At 36.0% G+C, this 22,783-nt stretch overlaps 1 protein-coding gene across 1 annotated transcript in view; it reads left to right on the forward strand.

The window, feature by feature from the left end:
- FOXP2 (forkhead box P2) overlaps window positions 1-22,783 on the forward strand; it is a 493,504-nt gene that overhangs the window by 142,432 nt on the left and 328,289 nt on the right. The window lies entirely within an intron of this gene.

A 22,783-nucleotide genomic window follows, 5' to 3' on the forward strand; every position in this document is an offset into this window, starting at 1 on the left:
GCTGCATGTGACTGTCCTGGGCAATCTGTTTGGAGCTACAGGTGATTCAAAGTTTGTGGATGCCTCTGCTCAGCCTGGATGCATGTGAAAAAGTCCAAGCTGTTCACTAAGACTTTTACCAGCACTGAACTTGGGGCAAGTCCACAAATGTCCCAAGACACATCAAGATTTGCCTGTCTGCTGGCTCCCTTTTAGTCTCAGTCACTGAAAGAGCATCTGGCTGTACTTCTCAGCAGGGCATGAGACCCACAGGATGGGACAAGAGGGAGTCCAGAGTTCGGGTTATTGCTTTTCCCCAGGCTGATGCCTCTTGCAGGGCAGTGCTCTACACAAAAAAAGATGGTATTTGCCTTATGGGAACAGTGACTCAGTGCAGGGATCCTGGTGCTTGTCCCTTCAGTTCCCTCCCCTGAGTCACCAACACCAGTAGTTCCTCATGTGGCTCTAGTCTAGACTGCTCTGCTTTCCCTCTGCCAGAGCCCAGGGTGAGTGATTCTGAACGTAATTTTGTGCTTTGGCCCTTTAAGAGTGGACCCATGTCTCTAATGGAATCCTGGCTCACCCTGGTGGACAGAAACTCCACCACTTTTATCATCCAGATGCTATATGGGTGTCACTTCCTAGTTCAGCTGCTCTGGGCTGGGAAGCCCAAGTTGGAGTTTAGACCCTATGCTTGTCAGGGGGAACCTCCCTACAGCTGAGATATCCATCTAGAACTGCAGCACCCATTGGTAGGAGTGGAGCCAGTCCTCTTCCTACCTGTCTCAATGTGGCTTTTTTTGTAAATCCGTAATTATAAAGCTACTCTTCAACTCACTTTCAGTTGGTTATTCAGGATGATAGTTTTTTTTGTTTGTTTGTTTGTTTTTTAAAGAAATGTGTCTTTGTTTTTGAAATTATTGTAGATATATCATTTTGTCCCCACCGTTAACCCTTTCACCTCACACAGGTGGGCTAGGTTAATCTCTCCTCACCCATCCCACCCCTCCCTTCCCTCCGAGACTTATCAATCTTTTCCATGCTTCTATGTCTCTGGATCTATTTTATTCATCAACTTATTTTGTTCGTTAGATTCCACATGTGAGTGAGATTGTGTGATACTTGTCTTTGTCTAACTGGCTTATTAGGCTTAGCATAACACTCTCCAAGTCCCTCTATCCTGTCTCAAACAGTAAGATATCCTTCTTTTTGATTTTTTTAAAATATATTTTATTGATTTCAAAGAGGAAGGGAGGAGGGAGATAGATCAATTATGAGAGAGAATCATTGATTGGCTGCTTCCTGCATGCCCCATACGGGGCATCAAGCCAGCAACCCAGGCATGTTCCATGACCTGGAATTGAACTGTGACCTGCTGGTTCACAAGTCAATGCTCAACCACTGAGCCATGCTGGCTGGGTGAGCTCCTTCTCTTTTACAGCTGCATTGTATTCCATGGTATAAATGTACCACATCTTTTTTAGCCACTCATCTACTGATGAGCTCTTCGGCTGTTTCCAGATCTTACCTAATATAAATTGTGCTACAATGAACATAGGGGTATATATATTCTTTCTGATTGGTATTTCTATTTTCTTAGGAAATATTTCTAGAAGTGGCATCACTGTTTTCCAAAGTGACTGCAACAATCTGCATTCTCACCAGCAGTGCACAAGGGTTCTCTTTTCTCCATACCCTCGCCAATATTTATTATTTGTTGATGGTAGCCATTCTGACAGGTGTGAGGTGATACCACATTGTTGTTTTAATTTGCATTCCTCTAATGATTAGTGACTTTGAGCATATTGTACATAGAAAAACCTAAAGACTCCACTAAAATCTACTAGATATAATAAATGAATTCAGCAATGTAGCAAGATACAAAACCAGCACCCATAAATTGGTAGCATTTTTATACACCAATAATGAGCTCTCAGAAAGAGACGCTGAAAAAAAAAAACCACCCCATTTACCATTACAGCAACAAGAAAATTAAGATACTTAGAAATAAAATTAACCAAGGATGTAGAAGACCTGTAGTCGGAAAACTACAGGGAGAGGGGGCAGGGGGGGGTGAAGGAGGAGAAGGAGAAAAAGAAGGAGAAGGAAGAAGAAAGAAGAAAGAAGAAAGAAGGAAGAAGGAAGAAGGAAGAAGGAAGAAGGAAGAAGGACGAAGGAAGGAGAAGGAGAAGGAGAAGGAGAAGGAGAAGGAGAAGGAGGAGGAGGAGGAGGAGGAGGAGGAGGAGGAGGAGGAGGAGGAGAAGAAGAAGAAGAAGAAGAAGAAGAAGAAGAAGAAGAAGAAGAAGAAGAAGAAGGGATGAGCAAGCAGAATATACCATGTTCATGGATTGGTAGAATCAACATCATTAAAATGTCCATACTATCCAAAGCAATCTATAGATTCAACATAAACCATGTTAAAATACCAATGACAAATTTCATAGATCTAGATCTAGAACAAAGATTCCAAAAATTTATATGGAACCAAAAAAGGACCCTAATAGCAGCACTTTTGAGAAAGAAGAACAAAGTTGGAAGGATCATAATAACAGCTATAAAGTTATACTGTAAGCAAAAAAGGCTGGTCCTAGCACAAGAAGAGGCAGATAGAACAGAACATAGACACCAGAAATTGAACTAAGCCATTATGATAAATTAATATTTGACAAATGAGACAAGAATATACAATGGAGTCCAAGAGAATCTCTTCAGTAAATGTTGTTAGGAAAATTAGACAGGTACATGCAAAAACAATAAAATTAGATCACTAACTTATACCATACTCAAGAATAAACTCTAAATGGATGAAATACTTAAATGTAAGTCAAAAAACCATAAAAATCTTAGAAGAAACCACAGTAGCAAAATCTCGGACATCTCTCATAGTAATATGTTTGATGGTACATCTCTTAGGGCAAGGAAAACAGAAAATAAACAAATCAGACTATATCAAAATAAGAAGCTTCTGCACAGCAAAAGAAACCTTCAACAAAATGGAAGGGAGCCCAGTATATCGGAGAACATAATTGCCAACAATACATCTGATAAGGGGTTAATTTCCAAAATATATAAAGAACTCATACAATTTTATAAAAGGAAGACAAAAAGTCCAATTAAAAATGGGAAAAGAACCTAAATAGACACTTTTCCAAAATGGGCATACAGAAGACCAAGAAACATAAAAAAAATGCTCAAAAGTCAGTATGATCCTTTTATAATTTAGTTATAATTCCCTTTGATCATGAGAGGAGTAAGTGTAGCTTTCTCTTGCCATCTTGGACCCAAGTAAGTTTAAATCAATAAATTCACTGGTATGCCCCAAGCTGTGTTGGTTGGAGCAGCATCTTATACAAAAAAAAAGGTTGTAGGTTCAATTCCCTGTCATGGCACATATCAAAGTTGCAGGTTGAGTCCCTGCAAATTATCACCTTAAAAAAAATTATCCTGCTATATTCGGTCAAACATTTAACTAATTCACCCCTAAAGCCTTTGCATGGGCAGACCAAATTATTTTGAGGGCCTTATATGGCCAATGGTTCTAAACTATAAAAACAGCCTTGCAGGTGTTCCTCAGTGGGCGAACCAGGAGATCACAGTTCGATTCTAGATAAGGATACATGTCCAGGTTTTGGGCTGGATCCCCATTAGGGGCCATAGAGGAGGCAGCCAATCAATGATTCTCTGTCATCAGTGACATTTCTATTTCTCTCTCCCTCTAACTTCCTCTCTAAAATCAATAAAAATATACACTGAGTGGCCAGATTATTATGATGTCTGAATGCATAATAACCTGGCCATCCATTCAGTATATGTGTGTGTGTGTGTGTGTGTGTGTGTGTGTGTGTGTGTATTTTTTTAAAAAAGGCCCAGTGCATGAATTCGTGCATGGGTGTGGTTCAGCAAGCCTGGACAGGGGGAGGGTACATATGAGTGGTTAGCTGGTCTGCCTGCTGGTCAAACTCCTGGTCAAGGGGACAATTTGTTTATTAGCCTTTTATTATATAAGATATATACTGAGTGGCCATATTATTATGCTTTCAGAGATCATAATAATCTGGCCACTCAGTATATATTAAACCATAAAATCATTTGTGAATGGAAAAGTTATTCAATTTTAAAACCCTAACATTTCTGCATAATCTGATTGTAAAAAGAACTCCTTTAGTCACTGCTGGTATGGCTAAGTGATTAGAAAATGGGCCCCAGTCACCGAAGGTTCTCAGGTTTGATTCCCAGTCAAGGACATGTACCTACCTGGGCTGCTGGTTCATCCCTGGTCCCTGGTTGGGGCTCATGTGGGAGGCAAGCAATCAATATGTCTCTTGCCAATCAATGTTTCTCTCTCTCTCTTCTTTCCTCCCTCCTTCCACTTTCTCTAAAGATCAATGGGGAAAAATATCTTTGGGTGAGGATTAAAAAAAAAAAAAAACCCAAAAAACTCTTATTTTATTAATTTTGAAAAATCTTTTTGCTTGATAATACAAGATTCTTAATATAACTCTTCTATTAAATATGTTCTTTTTGTCAGTCAATACAGGAGCTTTATGGCTGGCAAATGTCTAATTACCTTTAGCAACATTAATAAATGAAAACCTTTAACAGTTAGAATTTAAAAATTAGATCCCAATGGCAGAAGTGTAACTTAAAAATACGGTTGACATCTAAATTCATCATTCACTGCCTTTTTCTTTGCTCTTTCCCTTCATTAATTGGTTTATCTTTCTATCCCATGTTTTTCCTATTTCTTTTAAGGTCTTCCCTTTTCCTCTGCATTGTTCATATTTTTCTTCCTCAGATACCTAAGGCATGTTTCCTCATGTCATTAAAAAATGATATTGTTATACATTTCCATTTCTGTGAGATTTTTTTTCACACCCCCCCCCTTTTTTTTTTTTTTTTACTTACTCTATTCATGCTCTTGATTCTCCATCTCTTTTATTCTGCTCCACTAAGAGCTTTAATAAGTCCAACTTATTTGGAAATTCCAGACATATCTGTTTAGTAGTTTGGTATCAGCTATTTCTGGTTCCTCTTTAAAGCTTGGTCTTATGGAAAGAACACTGGCCAGATTCCAAAAGACTCAGCATTTGAGTTAAATTTTGTCCCCATCTTCCTTATCTATAAAATTAGGAGATAAAAATAGACCAGACTGAATTCCTTACAGCTCTACAATTCTGTGAACATGCTCAGGTGTGTGGAGCCCTGAAGGCTGCAAGTTTTACCTTTCCCAGAGAGAGTGGGCTTTTTCAAGGGCCACATCATGTCACAGCGCCCTACACGGCAGCTTCTTCAGCCACAGGTCAGAGAACCATGCAAACATCAGGAACCCAACATCTTGCCTCAGTTTTTCCTGGGAGCCAAATGGGCACATAATAAGACCAGAATTTTGTGGCAATATATGGACACAACTATGTGTTTTAAAATTCTAATTGTAAACAATGTCTGGAGATTCATTGACATAGATCATATAGGATGGATCTAGAGTTCTAGAGAGACATACATCCTCTTCTCTAAATAATGCATTTTACCATAAAAAATATTATTATTCAGGTGGTTTCAGACATTGCTCTTGTCTCAACAATGCTTGTGGCTTTACTATGTTTTCTATAGTTCTTGAAAGCACCTTAGAAAAACTATATAGTTCAGATGAAACTCAGAGATATTTGGTTCAGATGGTAAATAACTTTTAATACCCAAGACATTTCATTAATAGCTCTTTCTTTGTATGAAAGTTTATTTTTTGATAGTAGGAATGTATAGTTTAAGTAATAAAATTCAAAAGATAAAGCATTAACAATATTATGAAATGAGAACTATTATTTTATTTTAATGATAAGGAAGAAGAGGCTGAGAGTGACTGAATAAAGATGTAGTGAATCATAGACCAAGAAACCAGCCCACTTTCTTTTTTATGATTTTAAAAATATATTTTATTTATTATTATATATAGAAAATATATAATAAAGAAAATATATTTTCTTTATTATATATTTATTTATTATAGAGCTAGAAACATCTATGAGAGAGAAACATTGATGACTACCTCTTGCACACCCTCTACTGGGAATTGAGCAGGAAGCCCTATGCATGTGCCCTGACAGGTCATCAAACCATGACCTCCTGCTTCATGCATCTACTTGCAGCCACTGAGCACACCAGCTGGGTCACTTTCTTAATGTCTATGCTATCTTTCCAATAGATAAAACAAATAATTTTACAATTGTTATTTATTCTATCCTCCATTTTGCTAGTATATATTTTGAGTATGATATTTAAAATGTAAAACTATTTCTAAGATTCTATTATTTGAAGGACAACAGAATTTTACTTAAGAGGTACTTTGTTTTATTTACTTTACCAAAAAACAAGTCTTTTTGTTTTCTCTTTTTTCTTCTTCTTTTTTTTGCCTTATGTCCTCATTATGTATTAGTTAGCATGTTTTATAGTCACTTAAATATGAAAATAGAAGAAATAATTTATGGTGATGCATACTGGTGTGAATTAGGTTTATTAATTAAGTCAATTAGTGTCTAAAATCCTAGGTTAATCCAATTTGTTACACTTACGACATTTCTGAATCATAAAATAATTGCATAATTATGAATTACACATTGATTAAAGTGATTGCAAAGGATTACCATAGATGGATTGTGAGGTATCACTTGAGCAGATACTATGGAACAAAATCTCACTCTCCTACATAAATAAATAACTTTAAAATACTGTTAAGTATCTACATAGTACTATATATCAAGAAATAAATAATTCCTGTCCATAAATTAGCCATATGTAAATATATACTGAATATATATATATATATATATATATATATAATGTCAAAATTGATATAATACATCAAAAGTACCTTTGTTGCAAATGCTATTTTTCAAGTATTTTTTATTGATTTCAGAGAGGAAGGGAGAGGGAGAGAGAGAGAGAAACATAAATGAGAGAGAATCATTGATCAGCTGCCCCCTGCACATCCCCTACTGGGGATTGAGGTCACAACCTAGGCATGTGCCCTGACTGGGAATCGAACCATGACCTCCTGGTTCACAGGTCAACGCTCAACCACTGAGCCATGCTGGCCAAGTGCAAATGCTATTTTTAATACTTTCATTGAACATTCTTCTTGCATAAGTCTGTCTACACCTCATTTAATAACACAGATTACTACTAACGCCACTCAAAATGAAGCTAGACATGATCATTTGATTAAACCTCATGAGAGTTTTTAGGTACTGTTTCAGGACTCCTCCAATGTATAGTTACCTCTAATTCCAGAGACCACAGGCAATTAAAAAGGCTTTAAATATCACTATTTAATTTTTTTAAAAATTTTTATTGAGGGATAACTGATAAAAACTCATATATTTAAAGTGTGCAAATTGATATTTTGATATACATATATTATTTATACAAATATCACAATCAAGATAATGAACACATCTGGTTATTTTCTAGCCTCTTTATGTTCCCTCCCTCCCACCCAGCACTGGTTGTCTTGGTTCTGGATCCACTGGATGCGGTACAGGTACTGGTCACTGTCAGACATTATGTGTAACTGGCTTGAACTTCATGTCTGCACTGTTCACTGGACCTGCTGTGCATGGGAGGATTTCTTCAAGCTTAGAGCGGGGAGGAGATCTGTAAAAGGACTAGGGCTGCCTGATGTCTACCTCAACATGTCAACTACTCCACTTCCCCCTGAGCTTTCTCCAAAGCCTTCCAAAGAGAAACCAGGATGAGACAAGGCTAGCCGAGATCCACAGCTCCTTTCTCAGGTTAAGAGCTCTGTAGGAGCTGGAGTCAGAAGGATAGGGCTAATAGGTCCCCTACTTGGGGAGCACATGATGATCAGACACTCAATGAGGAGGAAGTAGCCTTTGCTTGAAAGAAACCCTCAATCTCTACCAGAGTCTCCCACTCTAGTTCCTCCTAGGGACTCGCTGCAAGTTCAGATTAGGTAAAGCCAACCATCACCACTGTAGGAGTAAGCTCAGCCACTCTGGTCTCAGGGATATATTAAAAGAGTCTCCCTTTGGGGATGATACTGGGACTGCCAGCAGAAGGGGGCTAAGCACTTCATCCTGGTCCCAGTCAATAGCCTTTGAGAGTCTCACATTGTGACTGTTCCCATTCTGAGCTACTGCCCCTTTTAACCATGGAACTGAACCCAGCAGGGACAGCCAGGACATGGCAGAGGTGATCTAAACAGTTTCTTGTTTAGGGTGGCTCAGGTAACCAGGGCAGGCCTACGCTTGTGCTGCCGGCAGTGGCAGCAGCAGAGGTGTGAGGGGGTGTTGCCTTCCCCTGATCTCCAGACCACCTCCTACCCTTTAGGGCTTCTGGACTATAAGAGGGGGCAGGCCAGGCTGAGGGATCCCCTCTCCAGTGCATGAATTTTCATGCACCAAGCCTCTAGTTATTTTATAATACATAACATTATCTGTTACCGATATCCTAACTTTTGTTTTCTGTGTTTTCGAGTCTTACACTGGTGCAAAAAATACTCTTTTATCATCAGAAACAGCTCCATCCCCTTTTATAGTTTAGGGAAATAAATATAATGTCCACTCTCTCAAGATCATGCCAACCTCCTAGGAACTGAGCTCCTAGCCTGACTTGTGTGGGTCAACTCTGTGAAGTCAGCAAGTTCCAGGTTAGTTTGCCCTCTATAGGTGGTTCAGGTCTGGACTGATCAAGCTTGACTCTCCCTCTGGTTTACCTGTCCTTGGGGAGGCTTTTAGGCTTGGGTCCTGTTCTGTAAAGGTACCAGGATATTCACTAACCATGTGCACAGGTACCTTTATCCTGGAGGAAGAGAAAATATTTTAAAAAATAATACACTTGTGTCAGCAATCAAGTACAATCATTTCTGTAAAGGTTTTTTCCATTTTAGATCTCAGATAAGATTGTTTTGGAATGTAATGCAGGCAGCATTTTGGATCTGTATTTCAGTGGACTGAAACATGCCACAGAGCTTATTCTTGTTTGTGACAAGTCATTTAGATTGTTGTTTTTTTAAGTCACTAACCTTTGATCTGATATTTGGGAGACTAGATAGACTTTGTGTATTTATATGGAACAAATGTTATACTAGTACCCTATTGAACGGAATGGCCAGGGTTAGTTATAGAAAGGGTGATTGGTATTGCTCAAAACCTATAGGAAAGGTGTGTCTAATACCCTTAAAAATTGTCCTTTTACTCTTGGTTCTCCTACTGTCCTGAATTCTCTGCTTCTCTTATTTGGCTATTAACTTTTCAGCATGGATAGTCATTTTGGTTATGTTTGGTACTTCATTTGCCAGACCCTTAAAGTGAGATTTAACTCTGTTTTCCATAATGGCTGCAACATTCCCACAAGCAGTGCACAAGTTCCTTTTCCTCCATATCCTTGCCACTGCTTGTTATTTTTGTATTTTTTATAATAGCCATTCTAACAGGTACGTGGTGCTCTCCTATTGTGGTGTTTCTGATTTGAATTTCTTTGATTGTTAATGATGTTGAACATGTTTTCATGCACCTGTTATCCATCTGTATGTTTTCTTTTAGTATATGTGTCTACATTTTTTAAACTTTATTTTTATTATTGACATTATTACAGATGTTCTCATTTCCCACCCTCCATTTTGGCCCCCTGCACCTAACCCCCAACCCTCTTCCTTCTGACCATCACCACCACACTGTTATGTATATATGTTCTTTGGCTAATCTCTTTACCCTCTTTAATCCAGTCCTCTCTATCTCTTTCCCCTCTGACAGCTGCCAATCTGTATATCTTCTTTGGAGAAATGTCTACTTAGCTCTTACACTCATTTTTTAATTGAATTTTTGAGTTTTGTTTGTTGTTGAAATGCATGAATTCTTTGTAGAGTATATTTGGATATTAACCCCTTATCAGACATATGATTTCTAATATTTTCTTTCATTCAGTATGTTGCATTTTCATTCTGTTGATGGTTTCCTTTGCTATGCAGAAACCTTTTTAGTTTAATGTAGTACCAATTGTTTATTTTTGTTTTTCTTTTTCTTTTTGCTTTTGATGTCAGATTAAAATAACCATCAACCAGACCTATGTTGGGGAGATTGCCCTCTACGGTTGTTTTTTTCCCCCCTATAAGTTTTATGCTTTCAGGTATTACATTGAAATCTTTAAACTGGATTGAATTAATTTGTGAGTATGGTGTAATATAGCAGTCCAATTTCAGTCTTCTGCACGTACCAATTCAGTTTTCCCAAGTTTATTGAAGAGGCTGTTCTTTTCCCTCTATGTGTCCTTGGCATCTTTGTCATAAAGTAATTGACCACACATTGTAGGTTTATTTCTTTGCTCTCTATTTGTTCCTTTATTATGTCTCAGATAAAATTGTTTTGAAGTGATCTATGTGTGTCTGTTTTTATGCCAGTGCTATATTCTTTAGATGACTGTAGCTTTGCAATTTAGTTGGAAATTATAGAGCACAATGCTTCTAGCTTTGTTCTTCATTCTCAAGATTGCTTTGTTATTCAGGGTCTTTTGTGGTTCCACACAAATTTAGGGTTTTTCATTTGATTTCCATGAAAAATACCATAATAATTTTGATAGGGATTGCATTGAATAAGTATAATGCTTTGGGTAGTAAGGATATTTTAGCAATATTAGCTTTTTCTAATCCATGAGTATAAAAATGTCTTTTCATTTATTTGTATTACCTTCATTTCTTTCATTAATATATTGTAGTTTTTAATATACAGGTTTTTTTACCTCTGGTTAAATTTATTACTAGATATTTTATCTTAATCTTGATTCAATTATAAATGGGATTGTTTTAAGAGATTGTGTCTCTTACAGTTCATTACTGATGTAAAGAAATGCAATGGATTTTTGAGTATTGACTGTATTCTGAAACTTTCTATTAGTTTTAACAGTTTTGGATGAAGTCTTTAGGGTCTTCTATATATAACATCAAGTCATCTGCAAATAATGACAGTTTTACTTCCTCATTTTCAATTTGGATGTCTTCTATTTATATTTCTTCTCTAATTGTTCTGGCTAGGATTTACGTCTTTGAATGAGAAAAGCATAGGAGAACTGATTATCAAATTTGAAGACCATGGAAAAGTAGGAGGTATGGTTAATATAACCCTTATTTAAATAGGTCTCCATGGGATAATAGACCAAAACAAAGTGACATTTAATAGAGTTTCATCCATTCTTCCTTTTATAAGGTGTTTAGGTGTTCACTTATTAAGGACCTTTTATAGGTAAAGGACTTGGCTTTTTGTTAAAGAAGCAAAGATGAGTAAGTTGTGAATCTGTTTCAGAAGTGCAGAAGAGAAGACATTTTAACAAATAATTGCAATTAAATGTAAGCCCTGCTATGCTATAAACATGTACAAGCTGTTATGGAAGTTAAGAGGTGTGACTAAATAACGGACTGAGTGGGAACTATTAGGTAGGTTTTTGGATGATTTACAAAATAACAGAGATGCTAAGTTTACATTGTTAGGAGGAAAATGTGTCAGTGGCATATTGTGAGTGCCTTAAATATGAATGCATTAATATTATGATGTTTAAACAAATTAAATATGCATTGTTGTTTCTGATTCCGAGCTCACCTTTCAGAAGGATGTGATCAGAAATGAAAGAAGACAAAAACAGGATGTAGATCCAACAGGTGATGGCAAGTTAATTCCCTTCAGTATTAGTAAGGAAAAAGCATAACAATTGAGTAAATCATGGCTATCCAATTTTCCCCATAGATTGTTTGTAAAATTTTAGTCTTAGATGATATTTAACTTGGTGTTTACTGTTGACACTATTACAGATGCCCTCTTTCCCCACTTTTGCCCACACATACACAGACCCTGTACATACTTCCCTCTGGCTATCACTATACTGTTGTGTGTGCCTATGGGTTATGCATATATGTTCTTTGCCTAATCCCTTTCCATTTTTTCCACTGGTCCCCTTACTGCCACCCCTCGACAGCTGTCAGTCTGTTCCATGTATACATGCCTTTGTTTATATTTCATTCGTCAATTTATTTTGTTTATTAGATTCTACATATAAGTGAGATCATATAGTATTTATCTTTCTCAGACTGGCTTATTTCACTTAGCACACTAGTAAGCACCAGGCCCATCTATGCTATTGCAAAAGGTAAAATTTCCTTCATTTTTACAGTCATGCAATATTCTATTATGTAAATGTACCACAGCTTTTTTATCCACTCATCTGCTGATGGGAACTTAGGCTGATTCCAGATTTTTGCTATTGTAAATAATACTGCTATGAACATAGAGGTGCATAGGTATATATTTCTGAACTGATGTTTCAGGATTCTTGGGATATGTTTCCAAAATTGGGATCACTAAGGCAAAATTTAATTTTCTGATGAGAATCCATACTGTTCTCCATAGTTGCCTCACAATTCTGCATTCCCACCAATGTTGCAATAAGTTTCCCTTTTCTCTACATCCTCACCAGCACTTATTGTTTGTTGATTTATTAATGGTGGCATTTTGACAGGCATGAAGTAATATCTCATTGTGGTCTTAATTTGCATCCCTATGATTACTAGTGAGGTTAAGCATTTTATTTATTTATTTATTTATTTATTTATTTATTTATTTATTTATTTTTTATGTCTACTGACCATCTTTATATCCTTTGAGGAAGTGTCTGTTCAGGTCCTTTACTCATTTTTTTTATTTATTATTGGTTTGTTTTCTTCCTGGCATTGAGTTATATAAATTCTTTATATATTTTGGAAATTAACCCTTAATCAGATGTATCATTGGCAAACAAGTTCTCCCATGCAGTGAATCCCTTTTTATTTTTTGATGGTTTCCTTTGTTGTGTAAAAGCTCTTTAGTTTAATGTAGTCTCATTTATTTATTTTACCTTTTGTCCTCCTTGCTCTAGGAGACATATTAGCAAAAAATTGCCATGAGAGATGTGTGAAATTTTACTACCTGTGTTTTCTTCTAGGAATTTTAAGGTTTTTGTAACTTAGACTTAAGTCTTATAACCATTTTTAGTTTATTCTTGTGTATGGTATAAGTTGGTGGTCTAGTTTCATATATTTTGCAAGTACCTGCCAAATTTTCTAACACCATTTATTGAAAAGACTTCCTTTACTCCATTGTATGCTCTTGACTACTTTGTCAAATATTAATTGATCATATAGGTATGGGTTGATATCTGGGCTCTCTGTTTTGTTCCATTGAACTATATGCTTGTTCTTATACCACTAGCAGGTGATTTTGCTTACAGTGGCTTTGTAGTACAGTTTGATATGAGGTTTTGTGATCCTTCCACTTTGTTCTTCTTTCTCAAGATTCCTGAGGATATTCAGGGTATTTTTAGTTCCATACATATTTTTGAAATATTTGTTCTAGATCTATGAAATATAGTTTTGGTATTTTAATAGGAATTGTGTTGAATCTAAATATTGTTTTGGGTAGTATGGATTTTAATTATGTTAATTCTTCCTATCCATAAACACAGAATGTGCTTCCAGTTATTTGTATCTTCGTCAGTTTCTATCTTCAATATCCTATAGTTTACCAAGTACAGGTCTTTTACCTCGTTGGTTAAATTTACTCCTAGGTACCTTATTTTTTGTTTGTTTGTTGCAATAGTAAATGGGATTGTTTTCTCAGTTTCTCCTTCTAATAGATAATTATTGAGATATAAAAATGACACCAATTTCTGAATACTAATTTTGTATCCTCTGACACTGTCAAATTCACTTACTAGATTTAGTAGCTTTTTGGTGGAGTATTTAGGGTTTTCTATGTGTAATATTAGGTCTTCTATGAATAGTGACAGTTTTACTTCTTTCTTTGCAATTTGGATGACTTTTATTTGTTTTTCTTGTCTAATCTGTGGCTAGAATTTCCAGCACTATACTGAATAAGAGTGTTGAAAGAAGAAATCCCTGTCTTGTGTTTGATGTTAAGGGTAATATTAGTTTTGCCCATTGACTATGATGTTGACTGTAGGTTTGTCATATATAGCTTTTGGTACAATAAAATATGTCTCCTCTGTCTCAGAGATAGTTGTGTCTCTGAAAAATTATTAAATGCTTTTTCTGCAGCTATTTGTACAATCACGTGGCTTTTACCCTGCATTTTGTTATGTGGCACATCACATTTATTGATTTACAGATATTATAAAAACCTTGCATCTCCAGAATAAATCCCACTTGTTCATGGTGTATGATCCTTTCAACATATTGCTGGATCTTGTTTGCTAATATTTTGTTAAGGATTTGGCATCTGTATTCATCCAGGATATTGGCCTATAATTTTCTTTCTTCTTATTGTCTTTATCTGATTTTGGAATTAGGATAATGCTTTCCTGGTAAAATGAGCTTGGGAGTTTCCCCTGCTTTTGAATTTTTTGGAATATTTTGAGAGGGTATGTGCTACTTCTTTGAATCTTTGGTAAAATTCACCTGTGAAGCCATTCAGTCCAGAACTTTTATTTGTTGGGATGTTTTTTATTGCTGCTTCAAATTCACTTGTAGTAATCTGTCATTTCAGATTCTCTGAGTCTTCCTTAATCAGTTTTGGATTGTATATTTCTAGGAATGTATCCATTTATTCCAGATTGTCCAATTTGTCTTCATATATTTGTTTGTAATTCTTACTTGATATTTTTAAAAGTGTTATGATACCTTAGAAATGTTATAATAATATCATAAGACATCCTCTAGGTTAGAAGTTGCCTTCTTTTATATCCCTTTCTTAATTCTGATATATGTGTACTTTTATGTATATGTTTCAAAAGTAAAATTTATGCCAGCAATAAGATAAATGAATCAACTTTTGATTGCTAAGTATTAGATTCATTATTCTGTTCTTTAAGGGATACTTGCTTATATACGCCATCATTAATTTTCACTTAAAAATATTTTTTTTAGAAGTTTTTAACTCAAGTCTTTTCTTTTAAGAGGAATTTTGATTTAAAGTTGACTTTTAACCAACAGAATTATGCACAGTTGCATTAGCCATAATACTTAATGTATTTTTGAAGCTTGTTTTCCCCTTTAGTTTCATAGTAGTTTCATTGCAATGATGTCTGTGCTGAATTTCATGAAATTTGTTTCTCATAACAAATTTGTTTGAGGATTTTTGGGAAAACAAAAATTACATTTCTCTTATGGATGTATTGATAATTTTAGTTAATGTTTCCATCCTGGCAAGGTATACCTTTATTTTAATCCCTGACCAGTAACCGCCCTTGGAAGCCATGTTGTTGGTGAAGTAGAGGTCTTCCTAGTGCAGGCCAGCAGGTATCTGTTTGCTCTGGGGCATACCTTTCACCTCAGCCAGCTGGCCGGCAAATGTGCACAGCTGGTGACAAGGAGAACTCGGGGAGCCTGTGTAGATGGATTGGTGCAAATTTATCACCATCGCTAGGAAAATAACCCCAAGCAATTGCCTCTCTAATGTACAACACATGGTTGTTTATATTCAATTGAATTGTAGGTATATAGTTTGTCATTACTCTTACTTACAGAAAAATCTCACTTTTCTATAAATTTCCTGCTTTAGAATTTATTGGTTAAAAATGTCATAACTATATTTTACAAATATTTTACTTTTTTCATATATTCTAATGTTCTTACACATGTAATTTCATTGCTTCTTAGGGCATTTTGGATTTGCAACAGTATTACTTAGTTTTTAAGGCCATGGACAAAAATTGCATAGGCACTGATTATTTTGATGAAAATAAATCAGTCTGTGAAAAATATTAAATGAAGCACATAATCTTTGGCTAGTGCCATTAAGACATCTTTCCTCTGCATTTATTAGTATGATTTGGATAAAATAGTAAATTTAGCATTGTCTTGTTATTTGGAAGTCTGTATGCCCTCACCAGCACAAATTAAATTAAGCCATTCACTACTTCCAAAAAGAACACTTAATGTTGAGTAGCTTTCAAACTTAGTTTATTTTGCATATACTTAGCATATGCTAATTACTCCCAACAAATCATGCTTTATCATGTAATTAGTAAGAACATAGCTAAGATTCACCTTTAATTTTTTTCTTTTTTTATCCACAGGCATTCATACAAAACTGAATTATGTGTATTTAAAATTGCAATGTTAAAAAACATAATCTAACTTTTAAAAGCACTATATATATTATTTGGTCAACTTAGGCATTTCATAAGAGACAACCTTAGCATAATCATGTGAATTCCATTTTTTAAAGAGTGGTGTAAATTTTATAGAGCAAAAAGTTATTATTTTAGCTTAGTTAATCTGCATCTATCCAAACCTTAGTATTATAACCAGTAGATTGTGGAATGTACACTGTAAATTCCTATTAGACTCAAAACAGCTCTTTTAAGCCTATTCAGAGTTCTCATTCTGATACAAAGTACAAAATATAAATGTTAAAACTGAGTACTGCTCCTGATAACCAGGAAGGCTGAGAGCCACGGCACATATAATTATCTGGCTTTACAGAGAGTAAAGCTCCGCCGTTTTCATTGTATAATTTTTTACATTGAAATGACTTCATTGTTTAAAGAAGATTAATCTCCCTAGATCTCTAAAAGACCATTTTCATACAGCGAGGGTCTGACAATAGCCCTTTACAGAGATTTTGTTTTTTCAATCTAATTTTTACAATAAGCTATAGCATAGTACGATTGATAGCAACCATCATGTAGATTTATTTTTTAATGTACTTTCTAAGTTTCCTATAGAAAATACTTAGTACTTCCTATACCTGATTTTTTTTAAAATACCACAAATTCTATATTTACATTCTGTGGTTATTTGATGTGCCATATAAAAATGAGAGAGAGAGAGAGAGAGAGAGAGAGAGAGAGAGAGAGAGAGAGAGAGAGAGAGAGGGAGAGAGAGAGATTTAATTCTTCAGGATTGTTTTGTTATTATTGTTCTGTTGTTGTTCGTGGTGATGGGGTGATGTGTAAAATGAGTGTTTCCCACAATTCCTATTTTTATGAGTTTTAGGGATTTCCCAATCATCAATATGCATTTTTTTCAGAGTGTGGATACATTTACAATACAATATTTTTTAAAAATCTAATTACTTTCACCTGTTTAAATAAGGGAACTCCATGCTGAAAAATGTGTGTGAGCTGCCATAGAAGTAGTTAACTCCTGCTCAAGGAAGATTTTCCAGGCATCTGTTTTCATCCCTGAGGTGTTTATGTCCTCTTAGAATCTGTATGGATTTGGTGTCTAGCCACAGATTTGTGACCAAAGGACTCTGATAGGAGATACTAAACAATAGTAAGGCTTGGTAATACCTGTTTGAGGATTATTTCAAAAGGTGTTTGTCTAATCTCATTAGAATACCTATGGATACAAATATGCTGTTTCTCAGTTGTGTGCTATAAACAGAGTAAATGATAGCTAATCATGAATGTACTAAAAAGGCACATTTTCCCATTGTTTTTATTTTACAATGCGTCGTTAATTCACCTAAACCTGAAAATATGAATTTCTTTTTATTTTTCTGTTGTTTTTTTTCCTTTAACTAAAAAGCATGCATATAGATAAATAGATATAGATATAAATATATAGTTAGATTTAAAGAGAAAATGAATTGCACTGATTTTAAACAAATCAAAACAAAGAGAATATCTCCCTAATAATCTTGCAACACATCTGAATTAGCCAGTTATTTGGGAATGTGAATGGAATGTGTAAGATAAAATTCCACAGCATCAATAGTTACTCATTTTAGCTGACAGAGTTTTAAGCTGTCACATGCTTACTTTCTTTTCCTGGCAACAATTATTTCATCATTAAATGAAGATAATGGTAATTTTGTTTTGTCTTAGATGCCATTTTTAAGATATGTTATACATATTATTACCTCTCATTCTTATTAGATTATTTTTAGTAAAATTAGATTTTAGTTGATTCCAGGGAATTATACTGCTGCCTTTAGAGCATTATTAGCATTTTGTTAAGATTGGTTATTAAGGAATTCAAATGACCAGGTCTGTTATTAACAGAGGGCAACAAATTTCACTTGACTATTTTGATTTTTCTCTCTCTTTCAATATGTAGAGAATGCACTTTGTGCACAGGCTAAATTACAACTTATGTGTATGCTTTTGTGTGTATGTGTCTTCCATATCATGTCTAAACAAATAGTTTTAGATAATAGGATTACAGTGTAATTCAAAACTTTTAAACTCATATGCTTTTGAAAGCCAAGCTAATCACACAAATGAATAAAATATGCTATTGCCAATAAATTAGGAAGTGATAAAAACAGATAGATTATAGGCCCGTTCTAAAAGGTATTGAACTTTAATTGTTTTTAAATATCTCATACTAGTGGCCCATTGCACAAAATTCTTGCACATTAAAAGAGGATTAATTAGAGGAAATATTTTAATATTGCTATTTGCCCTCTCTCTTTAATAGAAGTGTCAGAGATGAAAGAAAATTAGTAAAATGTATATGAAAATCTTCCTCCTGTCAGAGTCTGGTGCATGCCGCAGGACCCAGAGTCAAGTCCCTGCCCACCTTCAGCTCCTCAAAATCAAGTAGGACTCAGACCCACTGACCCCACCCCCATTGGGCAAGATTCAGACCCAGCCAGCCCCACCCTTATCAAACCTCACTGGGCAGGGGCCACAGCCTCAAGTACCCTGCCCCAGCCCAGGGCCATGCAGCCTCAGGTCTCTGCTGATTGCTGGTTAAGGTTCCTTACAGAAACTCAGCCTCACGCTGGGCTTGAAGCCATCTTGTGTTATGGAAACCCCAACTCTGCTGTGAGTACTGCCATCTTTGTGATGGTGTGATGATCAGTTTGCATATTCCCTCTTTATTAGATAGCATATTTCCTCTTTATTAGATTCCCTCTTTATTAGACTCAATTTGCTCTTTAGCACACCTGTGTGAGACTTCTAAAAACCCTAGCTTTAAAGGGGGGACATATGTAATATTTTCAACAATAAAGACTTATAAAGCCATAAATAAATAGATTAAATAAATAAACATATAATTTACTCAGCCAGATTGTGGTGGCCCCTCCAATCTGATTCCTTTGCTTCCAGGAATATATCAGCCTGGGTCAGTATAAGTATTAACAAGTTACTGAATATTCCAAGCTTATTAATAGAGCTATCAATTAGAAAACATATAGAATCTTAAAATTAGTGCTTTAGAATACATACAGTTACATTTCTGCATCATCATAGTCTTGATATGGTTGACATCTGCCTATTTTCTGATCTTCACTGATGCATTAACAATACTTTGCAATTCCATTATTCTACATCCAGTATTTCCCTTCAAAAATTGCGGAATACCTGAAAACAAGTATCTCTAAGAAGGATGACTAAATACAACTGCTATTTATATAAATACATGCATTATGTATGTAAATTTTTATATAGATCTAGTGGAAATTAAATTTCTGTGGTTTGGCGGTGTGCATTGCAAAATATCTGTTGTGCTGTTTTTTGTTTTTTATTTTTTAATTAAGCATCACACTGAAATTAGTGAAATAGACACATTGTTTCTGCCTAAGGGCAAATACTATTCCAGTTTTTATAACTGTTAATAAAACAGCTGTCTGATTTTGAAATTTAAAAGGCATGCTAATTATTTTCTTTAATTTTTAATTATTATCTTAATTGCAATTGATACGCTCACTAGTCTGAAGTGACTTATGAACCTAATTCATTTAAAGTATACATTTCTCTTTCTGCTATTTTGCTCGATCTCTCTATCTTCCCCAACCCAGTCCCCAAACCCCCAGCTCTGACTACCAGCTGTCAGCCTGTCCTCTATCTATGTCTGTATTTTATTTGTTAGTTCTTCCTGTTCATTAGATTCCACATATGAATGAAATCAGGTGGTATTTGTCTTTCTCTGACTGGCTTATTTTACTTAGCATAATACTCTCCAGATCCATCCATTCTGTGGAAACGGTGAAGATTTCTTCCTTTTTATAGCTTAAATAGTATTCCATTGTGTACCACAGATATTATCCACTCGTCCACTGATGAACACTTGGGCTGCGTCCCAGTTTTGCCTATTGTAAGTAATGCTGCAATGAACAGAGGGATGCATATATCCTTTTTAATCACTGTTTCGGAATCTTAAGATAAATTCCCAGAAATGTGATATCTGGGACATAAGGCAGTTCCATTTTTAAATTTTTGAGGAAAATCCATACTGTTTTCCACAGTGGCTGCACCAGTCTGCATTCCCACCATCAGTGCATGAGGGTTCCCTTTTCTCCACATCCTTGCCCACTTTTGTTGTTTGTTGATTTATTGATCATAGCCATTCTAGCAGGTATGAAGAATATCTCAAGATGGTTTTAATTTGCATTTCTCTGATGATTAGTAACATTGAGCATATTTTCATAATGTCTCTTGTTAATCTATATGTACTGTTTGGAGAAGTGTCTATCCAGATCCTTTGCTCATTTTTTAATTGGATTGTTTGATTTTTGGTGTTTAATTGTATAAGTTTTTTATAAATTTTGAATATTAACCCTTCATCAGATATATATCATCCCATTCAGTGTGTTTCTTTTCATTGGGCTGATGGCTTCCTTTGCTGTGAAAATACTTTTTAGTTTGATGTTGTTTCTTTTCTTCTTTTGATTTCCTTGCCTGAGATGATATAGTGGGGGGAAATTGCTATGAGAAATGTCTGAGCTTTTATTGCCTATGTTTTCTCCTAGGATTTATATGGTTTCAAATTTAACATTTGAATCTTTAATCCATTTTGAGTTTATTCTTGTGTATGGTGTACAAAGGTGGTCTAATTTCATTTTTTTTGACATGTATCTGTCCACTTATTGAATAGACTATCTTTGCCCATTATATGCTCTGCCTCCTTTGTAAAATATTAAGTTATTATAAAGGCATGGGTTTATTTCTGGGCTCTCTGTTCTGTTCATTTATCTGTATGACCGTTTTTTGCCACTACCATGTTGTTTTGAATACAGTAGCTATATAGTATAATTTGATATAAAGTAGCCTGATTTCCCCATCTTTGTGTTTCTTTCTGAAGATTGCTGTTGCTATTTGAGGTCTTTTTTTGTTCCATTTAAAATTTTGGAATATTGCCCAAATATTCCAAATCATAGCCGCTATGATCAGTGCTTGAGTGTCGATCTATAAATCAGAAAGTCAGGGTTCGATTCCCAATCAGGACACATGCCCAGGTTGTAGGTTGGATCTCCACTATGGGGGTGTGCAGGATGCAGCCAATCAATGATTCTATCTCATCACTGATGTTTTTATCTCTCTAACTCTCTCCCTTCCTCTTTGAAATAAATAAAATTATATTAAAATTTTTATTGGGATATTTTGTTCTAGGTCTGTGGAGTACCACATCAGTTTCTTGATAGGAATTGCATTAAATCTATAGATTGCTTTGGATTCATGGACATTTTAATGACACTAATTCTTCCTATCCATGAACATGGTATATGTGGAGAGCGGCTACAGTGTTTGGACAGGTTCAAGACTCAGTCTAATGAGAGGGCACGGTCCTCTTATGGCCATGTGCAAATCCCAGCCTGGAGGGCAAAGCCCTCCCAGCACAATTATAGCCAATAGCTATAGTTGTAAGCTTGGACCTATAGTCCGAACACATGGTCTAACCGGCACATGTGTCAAACACAAGGCCCATGGGCCAAATCCGTCCCGCCAGGCCTTGCAATGTGGCCCGCACTGTGCTGTCATCACTGCACTCCGCTGCATTTCCATCACAATGACAGTTTATGACTGTTCAGTAAACCATTCGGCCCGCGATTTAGGCTGGATTTTAGATTTTGGCCCCTTCTCTGATTGAGTTCGACACCCCTAGTAATGTGTCAGAGTGATGCGGGCTTGATAGAGTTAGGGTCAAGTAATTGAGTTGGATCGAAACCCATGAGAACGTTGCAACCTTGCCCTTACTTTGCTTCATGGAATCTGGCTATAAAATAAAGAGACAGCATATAGGCTGTGCCACAGCCTCTCCATCAGAGAGGACAGTGTCCCACCCAGACCCAGCTTTTTTCTCTTATCTGTCTTTTTTCAATCCTTCACCCCCTCACCCCCTCAGGCTCATTGAGCCTGGTTCAGCTGGCTCGGCACAAGTACATGCTTCCACTTATTTGTATCTTTTTCAATATCTTATAGTTTTTTTTGAATATAGCTCATTTACATTTTTGGTTAAATTTATTCCTAGGTATTTTATTTGTTTGAAGCAACTATGAATGGGATTGTTTTCTTAGTTTCCCTCTCTGATAACTCATTATCTACATACATATAAGGCTAATATGCTAAGTGTCCCACCGTGTGACCAGTTGCTATGACATGCACTGACCACCAGAGGGCAGACACTCAATGCATGAGCTGCTGAGCTACAGTGTTGGTTCTTGGGTGATGTATTCCAAAACCAGAGAGGAAGGAACCCTATTCCTCATGGGGCCACTCAATTCCACCTTCAGCCATGGGTTATGTTGTTGCTGGGGTACTGTCAGCCCCAAATCTAGTTCATGGCACCCTTGTATTTGCATTCCACACTCTGTAGGACAGCAACTTTGCAGAGTGCTCACTCTTCGGGGGATGTTGAAGAATCGGTTTCAGCCCGATCCCTACAGGCCAGGCCAAGGGACCCCACCTGCCGAAGAGACCCTACTCACTCTACAGATGCCCTTTGAGCCATGGCACCACCCCAGGCGCTGCCAGCCAGGGAGGGACTGCTGAAGGTTGGCAACAGGGCGTGTCTAGCCTGTCTTTCCCAGTCCCTCCCTGCCGGCCACCTTCTAATTAATTCCCTTTCAATGTGCTG

This window comes from Pipistrellus kuhlii, unplaced genomic scaffold, assembly GCF_014108245.1.
Source record: "Pipistrellus kuhlii isolate mPipKuh1 unplaced genomic scaffold, mPipKuh1.p scaffold_m20_p_10, whole genome shotgun sequence".
Lineage (NCBI taxonomy): Eukaryota > Metazoa > Chordata > Mammalia > Chiroptera > Vespertilionidae > Pipistrellus > Pipistrellus kuhlii.